Here is a 17,128-nt window from a genome sequence, read left to right on the forward strand (position 1 = left end):
TCTTCCAGATCCTAGTGTAATAAATACAAGGAAAACGAAATTTTGAACTTTAAAAAAAGAAATGAAATAAGATCTGTGTTTTAATCAAATTGTCTCAAAAACTGTAATCCTGATTGATATATTACAAATAATGTTTCTTTCAGTTTTCACAAACTTTCTAAACACAACTCAGAGATCAGGTTCATGATGCCCTGAATGGAACCAGAACAAAAAATTGTCAATAAGAAAGGGTAGAAACACAACTAAACTATAACTGTAACACAAAATAGATTTGATCGTTGTATAATTATAAACTCACCATTTTGTTAGTTTTGGGGCGTAATATTTAAATATCTATTAACTTTTTTTGGTTAGGGATATGAACAGGGGTTAAGGTACACCCAGTGTCAAATTTTAATAGATGAAGATAGACCCTAGGCTAAATGTATTTCACTTATGATGTCCCTCGCAATCCCCCACCCTCAGGACTAGAGGGAGATGAAATTGTATTGTAAACAATTGAACAAAGCCAAGGATGATGAGGCTTATAACAGTGTCAAAAATATTAAAACACCTTGGGATGAACCCGTCTAGATCTCAAAGTCCTGGACCCTGTTTCTCGAAATCTTAACTAAAGATAAATCCAAATTTTAGTAGATACTTCAATTTTGATTGGTTAAGTACTAAAATCAATCTAATATTATCCAATCAAATTCCTAAAATTTGGATTTTATCTTAGTTACAATTTCGTGAAACAGACCCCTTGGTTTCTGTCTGGCAAGTCTATAGGTACCTTCTAGATCACGAGGCCTATAGGTAAAACATAGATATTGATGCCCTAGACTTCATCCTTCCAAGGTAAATCTTATAGATCTTGTGGTTACCATCGTAGGACGTTAGGCTAGGTTCCAGTGGTCGTCTAGGCCCCGGAAGCTCTTGGGGGTCCAATCTGATTAAAACACAGATCCTATTTCGTTTCGTTTTTATTTTTATAGTTCAAAATTTCGTTTTACATGTCTTTACTACACTAGGATCTGGAAGAGTTGTTATCATTGGCGTGTTCTGGATGATGTGAGGGATTAGCCAATGAAACAGTCTGTTACGGCGAGTTCTTGGCCTTTTGATACACATAACTGTGGGTAAACCATTTGAAACGTCAACGCTGATTGATTAATCAATGTCTGACGTCATAGGGTCAAAATACGCTCGTTTGACCCCTTACGTGAATTAGACCATCGAAGGCATAATAAAACGAAACGAAATATAGATCTGTAATTTGGTGAGACTGAAAAGACTTTATATGTAAATCCTATATCATGTGGCTCTAGGCCTCGGTCTGCCAAGCCTATAGGTAAATCCTAGATCTTGATGCTGTAGGCCCAAGTCTACCACGCCTACAGGTAAATCCTATACCTTGTGGCTCTAGGCCCCTGTCTGCCAAGCCTGGCTATAGATAAATCCTAGATCTTAAGACCCCAGGCGTCATCCTGCCAAGGCACTGGAGAGAGAGAGAGAGAAATGGGGTTTAACGTCCACTCGACACAAACTAGGTCATTTCGGGACTAACATGGTTTTAATTTTATTTACATAATTCGCTTGCGCGTAGGGGTCTTTAGCAGTGGGAGGAAACCGGAAGACCTGGAGAAAACCCACGAGGTTGGACAGGCGACCCTACTCCTTGTCACGTACAACCGGGGATTCGAAACCACGCCAGTCGACTCAATGACAGACTTTATGATACAGCGCGTGCACGCTAACCATTCAGCCACCCAACCCCCCTCCAAGACACTGGGTACAGCCTAGGTTTTTATACATATACCTGTAACTACGATTGTTATATCGTCTTGGTTATGGAAATGTCCGTTTATATTTTTATTGTTAAAAGTTTAGTGTTATATTTATTTTTTTAATACAAATTCAAATATTACATTTATTTATTATGATGAGGTATTGAAGAAGATTTTTATCATTTCTGGTCACATAAAATATGTATTCAATGAGGCGACATAAAATATGTATTCAATGAGGCGACATAAAATATGTATTCAATGAGGCGATATAAAATCAAATTGACTGATTGGGACAGGCGTAAACCATTCTCCTTCTTTGTAATTTTCAAGTGCCATTACCTTATTGTCACCACCTTCCAGTCACTATATTGTTCAAGGTGTTGACAAGTTGATTGTATTCCAATCAAGTTGAAATTATATACTTGTTTGTTATGAAAAACTGTAAAACAAAGTTGAAATTAAATTTGTTTTGTAATACTGTACTGTAGCCAGGTACCATGGATCCTATAATGTATTCTAGGGTAGCCAGGTACCATGTATCTTATAATGTAGTATAGGGTAGCCAGGTACCATGTATTTTATAGTGTATTATAGGGTAGTCAGGTACTATAGATGTATCTTATAATGTATTATAGGGTAGCCAGGTACAATGTATCTTATAATGTATTATAGGGTAGCTAGGTACCTTGTATCTTAAATTGTGCCTAACCTGTGATGTCGGGTATGTCTTTTGGCAAGGGAGATGCCCCCAACCCTCCATTCTGGACAATTGACTAGTTTCAATAAATAATATACCTGTGAACTATAAATACCTACTAATTGGAATAAATGAACAAGATTTGGGTTTATATCGAACAATCCTAAAATGTCAACCTTCACCATTCTTCTTTGTCCGGTGTTGTTATTATTACTAAAACTCATTTCATGTAAATGACCTTGTCCATAGAAACCAGGTAAGTTAACTGTACTGTCCAGAGTTTACCTGTCGATATTATGTATTATTCATGTATATAATAGGAACTGCATTCATGTAATGATTTATATCTTGTGACTAGTTGGTAAAGATAACATCTTGATTCAAACAAAACAATAAACCTGAGAAAATATGTGTGTGTCCTTGTTGTGTTTGGTATGTATCTACCCACATGACCTTGTGTTCGTTATGTCTGTCAGATCTGCCCACCATGACCTTGGGTATGGTGTCCAGGGCCTATTTTAACGTGCCTGTAGCCTCGAAATGAAAAATCCATGCTTCGAGAATCACAAAGATGGTATGTATCTTTGTGAATCTGAAAAGATTGCATGAGGAAATTTAGCAAGTGTGCGTTTGATTCCGTTTGAATGTCGTGTTTCGTATGTAAATTTTAAATTTCTGAAAATAAAGTTGTTGGTGACGCTAGCAGTCAGCTGCAGGTTACAGTAACGGTTCGTCTGTTTTTAGACGTTTCTTTGGACTGCCAATGATAACCGATACGCAGGGCTAAATCTGTTTGTTAAGGCCGAGGTCGCTGAGATGTATATATAAGGTTACAGCACGTGATTGTTGGCTTAGTGTAAGCATTAGGGCTAGTTCCAGGGTTAGGGTTAGCGCTAGCCCTGTTTACATCTCGTGACCTATGACGACAAATTGAGCTGGCCTTATCATTTAGCACTAACCGATACACAGCTATAAATACAAATCTGTAAATTATGTAAATTTTTATACGGCAACGGTTCGCCATTAATTTATGTCTTAATTTTTGTCCGTTTTAGAAGTTGAGGATCAACAGTTCTTGGTTGAATTCGAATTTGGTGCATCTGCTTGGGTTTTGGCCTTACATACACAAAGCGTAACAAAGTTTGTGAGCTTTCTAGTGTGATGAATTGGGAATATGGGATCACGAATCCTATCGATAATCAGCATTCCGGGACCTTCAGTTCTGGAGTTGAAATGAAATGAAATGAAATGGGGTTTAACGTCCTACTGTTCTGCTCCTAACCTGGGCTTCATGGAGACGGGCATACGCCATACAGCGTTACGGCTTACTCTTATATCGAATTCCTACTGCCATGGGATCTTTTACGTGCACGCTAATTTGTACACGGGACCTCGGTTTTTCGTCCCATCCGAACGACTAGACAGCTGTCCTTGTAAGGTCCTCCATCCTGCATCACTTACAAGGGGAAACCACGCCGGAAAATCTGAATGAACTTTATCGGCCAATGTAGGGGTCGGCACCCGACCTCCAGGCTAGCGAATCAGCGTCTTACTCACTTAGCGGCGTGATCCCCCAGTTCTGGAGTTAAGACCCCCCCCCCCCCCCCCGAAAACCTTGTGGAAGCAATAGTGATCTTCCGTTCTCCAGTTACCAAACTTTTGCAAAAATCTTATGACCTCGATATAGGTTAGTACAGCTTCATGAGAGGGTGGGCCCAAATTTCCTGTCCATCTCTTACAAAATCTCTACGTATCGTGTATGGCAACTGCTTGTTTGGGTATAAAAGTGTAAGCGTGGTGATAATTCAGAAAGTTTTTATTCCTCTTCTGGTGAGTGTTTCTTTTGGTCACGACTAATTGGTCACGATTTCAGAAGATTCATTCTGACATAAAATAATACCAAGTACAACAGTCCAAACGGTATAGGCAAAATAGTGTAATCAGCAAATGGACTGTTCACCGTGTACACGACAAACAGTAGTAACAGGTGCCCGGAAGAGTATGCTTACCCTGTCTGGTAGAGCTGATAAATGTGACGGAAGTAGCTAAATTGAGCTTATCAAGTTCTGTGTGGGAAATAGTGAGTCATGTTTTGGACTTTTTTTCGGAATCCAAGTAGGGGAATATGTAGTAATATGGATGGCAGGGATTTGTGCTAAAGAACACATATGTATATTATGGTCTTGATTATTTATTCTCCATTGTCAAAATATTAGATATGGTATAAGATTATTTTGAAACGCAAATTAAACTGTTTATGAAATATTGTGACAATAACAAGACATGGGGTCTAAAGACAAGGGATGGAGAAATATGATGGCTGAAACAATAGTGTTATCTTCCATATTATTGATTCTACACTGTTAAAAATGGGTGTAATTAAAAACTGTGAGCTGTGGTAATTAAGTGTAAACCTTATACCACAGCTAGCGTTTTTTGAATGTAATACCTTTCCGAGGTTAACCAACTAAAAGAACTACAGCTAACAAGGGTAACCGATATTCATCACTACTAACACCTGAATAGGTGTAATTGTGGCGTGTTTTTGATAAGCTACACCACTACCAGTGTTATACTCCATTTACACCAAAGGGTGTAACTATTATTGGGGAATAAATCATAGAATAGTGTTAATTTTACAGCCTTTTTTGGGTTGCAAAAATGTAATCGATATTCATGTGTACTGAACACCAGGATAAGCGTAATTGTAGCCGACAAAGGGTGTTTTGGGTGAGCTATCCCTGTACAAGCCTTGTATTGCATTTACCATACAGGTGTAATTATGTTAGGGAAACATTCCTCCGAATAAGGTGTAAATTTTACACCGTATCTTGCGTTACAAAAATATTTGTGTACTCCATTTAAGTGGTTTTCTTTTTTTGTAAAATATGGCTTTAATTGCACTAGTAACACAACTATAACTCATTTTAGAGTGTTTAATCATAACGAGTAAAGTATAGATTATTTTAGCTTGTATACACTTAAAGACGTGTAAATGTTCTAAAATATTGCCAACTACAATATCTTAATTAATAATTCTTAATTCAGGTGAGGTGCATAAATGAATAAACCACATTATTCGGCGAAGTTGTAAGGATATGTGTATTTAGTTTTCCTCATGATTTATATTCATTGTAAATTGATGCAGATTGTCTAATTGCCCAACAGCAGTTGAATTTAAATCAGTCTGATGTGTATTTGTCAATTTAATGCCATTGTAAAATGAAGCACAGTAGTCGATGGTCTCTACATGTAATCTGGGTCGGGCTAAACGCCCTACACTAATTATCATGGAGACCGATAGCCAGTTTCAAGTTTTCTGAACTTTAAAGTCGTTGGCTTGAAATAAATATCCAACAAAACAAATTACACCCGCATTGGTGTAATAATTAAAATGGAAGTGTAATTTACAAACCATCCTTGAGGGGATAATGCTTAATCTTCACCCACGGGTGTAAACTATTTATATGTAACATTACACTGTCGGAGTACATCAGGCAGGTTACACTACTGGAAGTGGCAACTAGTTTACACCTGAATTGGTGTAATGTTCTACACCAGTAAGGTGTTATCGGTTTACACCACTAAAGGCTAGGTGTTACCCCTATTTAGGTGGCAACTAGTTGTCACCCGAATTGGCGTAAACTTCCTTATTATTCTTAACTGTAACTTCGTAACCAAAAATAGAGAAAGTATAATGCTGGTCATTTTGATACGTTAACTGAGCTATAGATTAATGAACATGTTGGTCATTTACATTTTTTCTTTGTTATAAAATATATATCATATTTGTTGACCAAATTAAGTAGTAATCCCTGTCGATATCTAGGGTGGGGTGCGTGTCCATTCCATATTTGGAATTTAGCTGTTATCAATCTTTTACGTTAACACCACAGACAAAAGAAAAGGCACCTATAAAGAGAGGGTGGGGCTAGAATAGTCAGACACACATTGGGTTCTTTAGACGACCATTTTACGATGTTGTGGTTTCCTGAGTCTAACCACGCTGGTTAGACTTTTACAGGACTTGGGTTGGAGAGAAAGACATGTGAATTTTAAATATTGTAATGTAGACTACTGTGCTAAAAACGTTTAGCAAAAACACTATCATTGTTCCTGTTACTTATTTGATTTCGGTATGGTGAGAAATGACAAGAAGAGGGATACAACAGTAGCAGTCCAGGGTCAAACCATGAGTATACGCCGGAAGTGGCGACCGGTTTTAGCAGTGGTCCGTTCTCCGCGTCTGACAGACGACCCATGGTGCTACATATTTGGTTTCCGTGACCAGAATCGACCTTCAAGGGAATCTGGATGAAAATAAATATTTAACGTGCGGCAATGGTAAGAGGAGGATAGATTTTAAAACGTGTCGCAAATTTCTACATTTATTGATTATTTTAATCACCAGTAGAAATACGCCAAATAAAATTATAATTAATATATTATTTTACAGCTGCAACAAAAATGTTACCGTTTTATCCAATAAACAATTTATTGTTATTTCGGCAAGAAAGATACGGTGTTAAAACGCTTTAACAATTTGCGTATTACATGGTAGACGTTCAATTATCATATATATTAACAGTTCGTATATTGGACGAGTATTTTACACCAACAAAAAGTGTCCGTTTAATCGAAAATTCCAATGAACAATTTAATTTTAGTTGGAAAGGAATGTGCTACAGGTGGTAGACAAAATTTAAATAATGTTTAAATGCGTATTTTCATAAATTTATTGTGTTGATAGATTATTATATGGAAGGTCTGCCTAGATAAAAAAAAATAAGATTTTGTGTGAAACAGGTGTCCTGGAAACAAATGGGTTCACTGGCATCAAATATCGGGTTCTACAAATTTGGGCATAGTGTTATTTGTACCCACTGCGAGAGAGAATATCTCCCTTCTCAGATAATTCATATGCAGAACAAACATTTCCGTTTTATCGGAAAATCCAATAAACAATTTACTCTTAGTTCGAGGGGAAAGGTGGTACAGGTGGTAGGCCATATTAGAATAAACCTGTCGTTACTATCGGTCTAAATGACACCAGATATCGTGAAAGGTAAGGGCAGTGGCGGCGCGAGCCGTCGGTGATTGGAGGGGCAAAGCTGGGGCAAAGTCCAAGGTTAAGGGGGCAAAGGCACGAGCTTCAACTAGGGGTAGGGGGCCTCCCCCAGAAAATTTTGAAAAACAGGTTGCCGGAAATGCAGCCTGGCAGTATTTCAGGCACTGATCGATGAGGTCAAGTGTCAAACGAACGGACTTGCGAATCACGACGAAGCCCACTCACGAGCGTCAAAGTAGGGAGTCCTCCCCCAGAAAATTTTGAAAAATAGACTGCCGGAAATGCTGTCTTACATTATCCCTTCCAGGCACCGATCGTTGAGATAAATAGGTGTGCCCAGATAACGTTCGTCGCCTGATCACTAGTTTATCCGACTAGAGAACAAAATGTCAAACGAACGGACTTGCGAACCTCAACGAATTCCCCTTGTGAGTGCCAAAGTAGCGAGTCCATTGGGGACCTCGCCAAGAAAATTTTGAAAAATAGACTGTCGGAAATGCTCTACAACATGCAAGTTTATGACTAAGTGGGGATGTAGGATTTATTCACCGTAGAGGGTATTGATTACCGAAACGTTTCACAAATACTACATGCAAATCTCAAAATACATTGTACTATCCAAATTGTCAAAAAAAAGAGAAGAAAATCATCACCAATAACGTTAAAATTCATCATAGGTTCCGCCCCTTTTTTCTTTCTCTTTGACAAAAATTGTGGTTGCCTAGTGGTGACGGCATTACAGTTTGACGTAATTCTTAAAGTCATTCTGGACAAAAGTAGTATGTGACCAAGTCATTGAATACAACCATAGGTTATTCAATGGCTGTATTCAATGATATTTGCTTGTATTTGCCCACAGGTGCTTGTTATCTCTATTTTGTCAATTGTTCAGGCCCGTAGCTAGCAGGGTGGCCTTATAATGATAATATATTGTCAAGCCGGACATAATGCAAAGTTCCGTGTGAGATTAGTTGGGCGCCCACGACTTGATCAAAACGGCATGATTGGTTGGGCGCCCATAAGGTAATTGTCGGAGCACACATAATGCCGAGTGAGATTGGTTAGGCGACCACGAATGAATTCGTATTCCTTCCTTCAAATTTTTACGATGTTCATATCAAAATGTCATAATACGCCAAAATTGCAAATTCAGCCTCAAAATTGAAATTTTCCATCATCTTCATAGGTGCAAACCCTATTTTCCTAAATTTTCTGGGGGGAGAGCTCCCTTGACCTTTATCCGAAGGGAGACGCGTCCACGGTGCCGTTCGCCGTGGACAGTCAAGTGTAGGTACATCGGCACCCCCAGATGCCTCCTAACATTTTTGGGCTACCTAAGGGCCTGACATTTGTTAAAAGTTGTTGCAGTAAATAAACTTTGAATTTGGCATTGCGTTTATAATGGCTTTGAGTGGAATCGTTGCATATCGTCGAGATGATGACTTTCAGACTGCATTTCACGACTAACTATAAAATATCATTAATAAATTATTTTAGCAGAACAAGTCGAACATTTCGTTGAAATATTCAATAAAAAATAGAAATATTAATAACGTGTTTATCCTCATAACGATATTTACTTAAGCTAAAATAAACCAATTTCCTCACTTAAAAGCTGTTGCCATGTATTTTGTTTTAAAATAGACGAAAATCATAATATTCTCTACTTGCTCCTGACTCTAGGTTGAAGATTCATCAAGATGTGTACTTTGTGGTTGATCTCTGTTGCTGTTGTGCTTGCTTCCATGTTGCCAAGCTCTGCTGCGGGTAAGTATTATTATTTCATAGTTCCTTTGATTTCTTTGAGATAATATTTATAATTACCATAAAACAAAATTGTGGCATTTGGATATTGAACATATGTGCCGCTAATGATTTAAGCGGTATCAAATGGACAATAACAGTCCTCTAAATTCTAAACAGTCGGTGTTTATCTCCTAATTGTTTGTTTTTATTGTATTTTAAAACAATTGTTAATTACTACATGTTTTTCTACATGTACCATGTAGGTGAGATATTTCTACATGTACGGTTAACATCTGGAATGTATCCCGTAAGTCTGAAGTTCCTCCGTGGAACAAGTTAAATTATACATTATACACTACAACAGTGGCACCAAATGATTTAAGTTTGTTGGGGACATATATTTGCGACAGTTGGCGCGCAAAATAGTGATTTTGACTTGGGGATTTCATTCGTTGAAAAAAAAAATCTTTGAAAAATTTAACACTGCTCCTAAAAATGTTTGAAGCAATACAATGTAACACAATTAATATTGATAGGTATTATAAATGTTATAATCAACAGGGGGGGGGGGGGGTTGGATGGCTGAATGGTTAGCACGCGCGCGCTGTATCACGAGTCCTGTCATTGAGTCATGTGGCATGGTTTCGAATCCCCGGTTGTAAGTGACACGGAGTAGGGTTGCCTGTCCAACCTCGTGGGTTTTCTTCGGGTCCCCCGGTTTCCTCCCACTGCTTAAAGACACCTACGCGCAAGCGAATTATTGAAATAAAATTAAACCATACCATATGTTAGTCCCGAAATGACCACCCGATTAGATTTTATTACATACTTCGAGAAGGTATTTGTTGAGTAATAAAACCTTCTAGTAGTTTATCGAGGGCTGGCCGTCCTTACCGCACGGTACAAATATTATCACCACTAGAAGCAACACATTCCAGAACAAGCCAGAACTCATACCAAAATGGCCGCTTGATACAAATGAGTATTTAGGGGAATACTAACCCGAACCCTAACCCTAACCCTTTTAAGAGAAGTAAAAACTAAATTAGACCCAAGTTCAGTCTTTTAAAAAGGGTTAGGGTTAGGGTTCGGGTTAGTTATCCCCAAAATTCTCATTTATATAAAGCGGCCATTTTGGACTCCGGAAACACCCGAACCTCGATAAACTATACTAGAAGGTTTTATTTGTACCGTGCGGTAAGGACGGCCAGCCCTCGATAAACTACTAGAAGGTTTTATTACTCAACAAATACCTTTTCGAGGTATGTAATAAAATCTAATCGGGTGAAATGACCTAGTCTGTGTCGAGTGGACGTTAAACCCCATTTCTCTCTCTCTCTCTCTTATTACTCAACAAATACCTTTTCGAGGTATGTAATAAAATCTAATCGGGTGAAATGACCTAGTCTGTGTCGAGTGGACGTTAAACCCATCTCTCTCTCTCTCTCTCCCTCTCATATCTAAATACGTGTTTATTTACGATATTACCAATATTATAATTATTTTACAGTGAGTGGATGTAACGTGACCGAGTGTAGGAATAGAAGGGGAAATTGTCTTCTATACAGATGTTACAACGATGGTAAGATACCTAGTTTTCTATCAGCTATATTTATTACCAATCCAGTTATTATCCACTCAAATAACTATGAGCGAGCTTGAAATTTACTCATGAAATTAAAATTCCATCATATAATCTGTGGATTAACAAGACATATTCCGTGCATTACTTTGTCAAATTTCACATAATTATTTTAAAATGGCTAAATAGTTAAAGAAGTATATCGTTAATCATTTTTCCTCCACTAAAATATGTAATTTATCTACCTTTTACCTGTAATTTATCTACCTATTTACCTGTAATTTATCTACCTTTTGACCTGTAATTTGTTTATATTCAGGTTGTAACTGTCCTAGGGATGAAGTATGTCTTGATGGTAAATGTGTAGTCACCAGTAAGTATAACATGTTACCTGTCTGTTGATTAATGTATATACAAACATTAGACCATTACCCTCTACTTTATAAACAGTTGAAATTTAAACTCAAGTTCAAACGAGCACCTGTTATAATAAAAGTAATGAAACCGTCTCGGTAATACTTTTATCAAATCCGTTAGAATATTTATTTCAAAAATTCATTACTGTCAAAACATTTTCTGTTTGGTAATAAAAGTCTTAATTGTGGTAAAAACTATGGAACTGTAAGACTTCCCGAGTTTGCAAGATTTAAAAACAACTTCATTAATTGCATAACGATTTCACGAAACAGACTGAAAACAGGGGGTGGCCATCTTTAATATGTTGATCACATCAGTTTTAACACAATCCATGAGCCGCTGTAAGACACAGTCAGTACCCACAAATCGTGAACCGACATGTAACAATACATTAATATGACGTTCTATTTATAAACTCTATTATATATATATATCTTTTTTATGGGGTTGGATGGCTGAATGGTTAGCGTGCGCACGCTGTATTATAAAGTCTGTCATTGAGTCGACTGGCGTGGTTTCGAATCCCCGGTTGTACGTGACAAGAGGGTCGCCTGTCCAACCTCGTGGTTTTTCTCCGGGTCCTCCGGTTTCCTCCCACTGCTAAAGACCCCTACGCGCAAGCGAATTATTGAAATAAAATTAAACCATATGTTAGCCCCGGACAATTTTGAAAATTGGACGACCGCAAACACGTTTTCCAACCCTGAAAATCGGTAGTACAAAATATATGGCAGATAGATGTCAGAGCACAACCAATAATATGTAATGTATAAAAATGTCCCCAAATCAATACTCCCTCGACCCCCTTAGTCCAGAAATGACCTAGTTTGTGTCGAGTGGACGTTAAACCCCATTTCTCTCTCTCTCTGTATGTTTTATATTTCAGTTGATAATTGTGGTACTCGTATAGATGACATATACAAATATTGTAAGGCTACGGGTGTGTTGTTTATCTATATTACTAACTTGCAATAATTTAATTTGATAATATACTCTTCAAAAAAAAGTAGGAGATATTCAGAAACAATACAAAACTGCGGAAATGCACTGCTGTTTTTATTAGAGGTAACCAGTGTATTTTAATAACAGGCCAATTGCCTACACATGAACATAAATAATTCACAGGGGCGGCTTATCTGACGGCCCCATTTCACTCGCAAAGAGATACACTGTCAAAAGTGAAAATGGACGTTTTTGATTTTTGTCTTAGTAATGAGTAATTGCTCCACCAATTCTCAGGCATTCAGCAATTCGTCGTGCCATGCTCCTAATCAACCGTCCAATCACGATTTGGGGCAATATGACCTACTCCTCTTGCAGTGCCACGGCCAATTCTTGCAGTGTTGTCGGTTGACGTTGACGTCGAGGAACACGTCTCCGGATCAAATTAAACGTAATACACTAAAGCAGAGATACGTTAAACAGTAAAACTTATGCAAGAACCGATAGGAAAGCAAACATGGATAGGATAAACCAGCAAGCGGCAGTTTTCACCAACCCTTCCTTGAAATGTCAAATTTGACAATGAACCCCTCCCACGTGTATGGCGCTATTGCGTGTTGCACATGCAGCTCAGTGGTTCTGTTGGGGCGATAAGTTCTTCATCTGTGAACATACTCTCAAAGCATGTCAAGTGTCCATGACTATTTATCATATCACAACCTTCATAGGTATTTGCATTTCAATATCCTCTACTTTTTTTGAAGAGTATATTTGAATTGATCTACAATCATATATTACTTGAACTGGTTATATATATATATATGATCAAATGAATGATGATATACACTGATTATTTAATATCTATGTAACAACTCATATCTATATTAATGCTTTGGCCTAGGTGAGAGAAAATATAAATAAATCAGACAACTATTGTAATAGCGTCCAGCAATCTAAAACTTCAAATGTTTCAGGTGTATCATGTGGGGACGGACACTGTATTACTGGTCTTAGTTTGTACTATAAATGTGAAAACAACACGTGCAGGAGTAAGTATAATATAGATATATGTTATTCATAACACGACTATTTCTATAATTAATGGAAGCCACGGTAGCTAGGTGGTTAAGACGCTGGCTCGCTAGCCTGGGGGTCGGGTGTTCGATCCCTGCATTGGCCGAGAAAGTTCATCCAGATTTTCCGACGAGGTTTCCCCTTGTCAGTGGTGCAGAACGGAGGGCCTGACAAGGACAGCTGTCTAGTCCTTTGGATGAGACGAAAAACCGAGGTCCCCGTGTATACATTGGAATGCACGTAAACGTATCCTTGGCAGTTGGAATTCGATATAAGAGTAGGCGATAGTGCCGCTCCCCGGGCAAAATTTCCCTCATAGCACACTGTATGGCGTATGCCCATCTTCATTAGCCCAGTATAAGAGCAGAACAGTAGGACGTTAAACCCCATTTCATTTCATTTCATTAATTATAATTCATGCTGTTCTACTTGATCATTTGGCTGGAACACCTGGTAACACTATCCTATGTTGGATGATTTGTCAGATTCTGTACTTTGTGTATATTCCTTTTTTTTTTATGAAAGTAATCTTAAACACAATTTTATATTGTAAATTATAGATACACGTGGTTGTGATGGGGCGGCTGATGGTACCATTTGCGACTATTTGCATGACTACCAATGTTCAGGTGGTGTTTGTCGCGGTAAATATGATTTATATTATAGACAGTCATTTATACAAACCCGATGTATTTATTAATAGATACCATTTCTAGAAATCTGTCTAAACAGTCTCCAGCTAACACAGTAAGGTCAATAATAAAATTATATAAAAACAGCGCTTTGTATTAGCCAATATAGTCTTAGTTCCAAAAGGGTCTAATCATTAGTGTCGAGGAACTGCCCTCCCTCATATTTGCTTCACCTCAGGCTCGTAGCTAAGGGGGGGGGGGGGGGCAAGAGGGGCACGATGGTCGTTGGTTTCGTATTGCGTCCAATTGAAAGTGTGCCAAATGCGCTCATTGGGGTAACCAATTCTTTCCCCATTGGGTAAAGGCAACCATTGGGTGCCCGATTTGCTCCAGGGGAGGCAGCTCTCCCTCTCCCCCCCCCCCCTCCCGACCTGGCTCTACCCATGTGTTGATAGATAGTTAAATATAGCTGTGTGTAATCATATTGTTATAGCATTATTTAGTGAAGACAGTGATTGTTGATAGATGGTTAGATAGTGTTGTGTGTAATGATATATTACTTATATTTATAGTGCCTTGTACTGACACCAACGTTTGTAAAGGTTACCCATGTGTAGGTGGATATTGTGCAGGTAAATATGACCTGATTTGTATATAAACATGGTTAAGACTCGAGCACCCCTCGTCACGACAACAAAGAAAAAGTTATGACTTTGAGTATATTCACCCAATAATGTTATGAATAGTCTACAATGGTGTACCATAGGTTTACAATGTTTTTTTACCAAGTCCCGAAATGACCTAGTCTCTCTCTCTCTCTCTCTCTCTCTCTCTCAAACACATACACACACACACCCACACACACATTGTCTTTTTACAAACATTCATAGGGGCATGATCCACTTCACAAACATTTGGATAGGATTCCGAATAGCAGAGATAATAACAAAATGTTGAAAATATAAAGAAGGCATCTTGCTATATAAGACAACGCAGAATCTTATCTTTTTTAAATCTAGTAAACCCAATTTTGCTTGGGCAAAATGAAATAATAACATGTTGTTTGTGATTAAACTCTTACATAAACTGTCTGGTCACCGCAGGGATTATTCGGCCATCTTACAAAGATGGCGTCGTCAATCACCCATTATAATCCATTCAAATATTTAATAATAATTTCACTTGTTTAATTAACATTCATCTTTAACTGTAAATTTACTTGTTTAACTAACATTCATCTTTAACTGTAAATTCATTTTCGGATATTAATAATACACAAACCATGTTTGAATTTTTCAGAGCCTGAATGTGGCGGACTATATTGTGTGCTGTAAGTAAACTAGCTTTTATGTTATGCGATATCCACTGTGAAGTGAACTATTATTAGATTCAATAAAATAATTGAGATATTTAACTACTGATAAGGTTTAACATAATAAACTATTTTGTAATATTTGAGTATGTTCATCCAATAATGATTTATATATTGATAATATATAAACCATGTTTTGTATTTTTCAGACCCTAAATGTGGAGAACCATATTGTTTTAACCAAACTAGTTGATGTCAACAAGCAACTATCAATAAAATAATTGTAATATCTAACTACTAATATAACTTCCGTAGTTTGTTGTTTATTTTGTTTACTTCCTATTGTCAGTGGTGCAGAACGGAGGGTCTGACAAGGACAGGTGTCTAGTCCTTCGGATGAGACGAAAAACCGAGGTCCCGTGTATATATTGGAATGCACGTAAAAGATCTCTAGGCAGTTGGAATTCGATATAAGAGTAGGCGATAGTGCCGCTGCCCGGGCAAAATTTCCCTCATAGCACACTGTATGGCGTATGCCTGTCTTCATTAGCCCATTTCTATTTTGTTTAGCTCGTGTTGCTGTGTTTGTCAGTCATCCATGTTATCCTCCGTATTTTTTTAACCTTAATTCGGTGATGAGTAGACGGAAAAGAAGCTGCCCGGGCAAAATTTCACCCCCCTGTACACCGCTTTATACCGATTCATGCAGAACAGTTTAAAACCCTACTTTATTTTGAAACATCTCGCGAAGGGGTATTAAAGTGACACGATTTGCCATAATTCACCCAGCCCTATCCTTCAAGACACATAAAGATGGCGTTACTCCTTCTTGAGCTACCAGACTATAAAGATGGCGATGTATGATTTAAACAACCAATACGAGGGCTGCCTTAAAAGTTCTAAACCAGTCTCTGTGAAAGATCTGTACAGGGCGACGGTTTCCATTTATTTTTCTACATGGTCCTCGTCGAGGCGCACACAATTTTGCTAACGATGTTGCCAGAACTGGGTGCCGGCCAGGAAGAAATTCTCTTTATCCATCCTAAAAAAAAGTCGTTCACAGCTGACATGACGTCATCATTACAAGGAAACAGGTGGAAGTCTGACGGGGATCTAGATAAATGGTGGGAAGGAAAGGACAGTATGAATTTGTAGGGAGTAAGACTACTTTGGGGAATCACTTTAAGGGCTAGTCAATGTCATCCAGACAAATATTCTACGGATATGAGTCTGAATGGGTTGTCAATATTTGACTAGATTATCAGACCGTCACGTTATCATGTGAGATAAATAGCCCTAAAACAAGATGTGGATGCAAATTAAATTAAACTAAAAATGGCCATTTCAAAAACATCTATGAATATTTCTTGTTTAATATCCAGCACTTATGACAATGGTGGCGACCGGGGGGGGGGGGGGCTTCCCCTCCCCCATAAATCTGGTCTTCCCAGATTCTTACCAAACCCATCCTGCTGTAAACCTACTATAAACAATACCACGTGTAAAGAAATCACCCAGACTCTACAACATGCAAGTCTATGACTGAGTGGGGATGTGGAATCTAATCACCGTACACGGTAGTGATTACTGTCACAAGGTCTCATTGAGTTATCTGCCTTGGTTTCGATACCCCGCTTGCACGTGACAAGGGGTAGTGTCACCTGTCCAACCTCGTGGGTTTTCTCCGGGTTCTCCCACCCCCCACTACTAAAGACCCCTGCGCGGAAGCGATTTAATGAAAGTTGACCCCCCCCCCCTCCACACCGTCCTTCCCGAAACAAATCCCATAATTCATGCATTATTATAAACAAACATGAATTGTGACGATAAATTAGAATTAATAAAATCTAATGCGAATGCAATTTTTACGACTGTATTTTACTAGCTCG

The 17,128-nt window shown here is 38.2% G+C and overlaps 1 long non-coding RNA gene across 1 annotated transcript; it reads left to right on the top strand.

Moving 5' to 3' along the window:
- The first annotated feature begins 13,193 nt into the window (after positions 1-13,193).
- Positions 13,194-15,256, top strand: LOC130012352 (uncharacterized). The gene is made up of 4 exons (XR_008787781.1): positions 13,194-13,270; positions 13,856-13,939; positions 14,500-14,559; positions 15,227-15,256. It is a non-coding gene; the product is annotated as an uncharacterized LOC130012352 (long non-coding RNA).
- The last annotated feature ends 1,872 nt before the right edge of the window (positions 15,257-17,128 follow it).

Source organism: Patella vulgata, chromosome 4, assembly GCF_932274485.2.
Source record: "Patella vulgata chromosome 4, xgPatVulg1.2, whole genome shotgun sequence".
NCBI classification, from domain to species: domain Eukaryota; kingdom Metazoa; phylum Mollusca; class Gastropoda; family Patellidae; genus Patella; species Patella vulgata.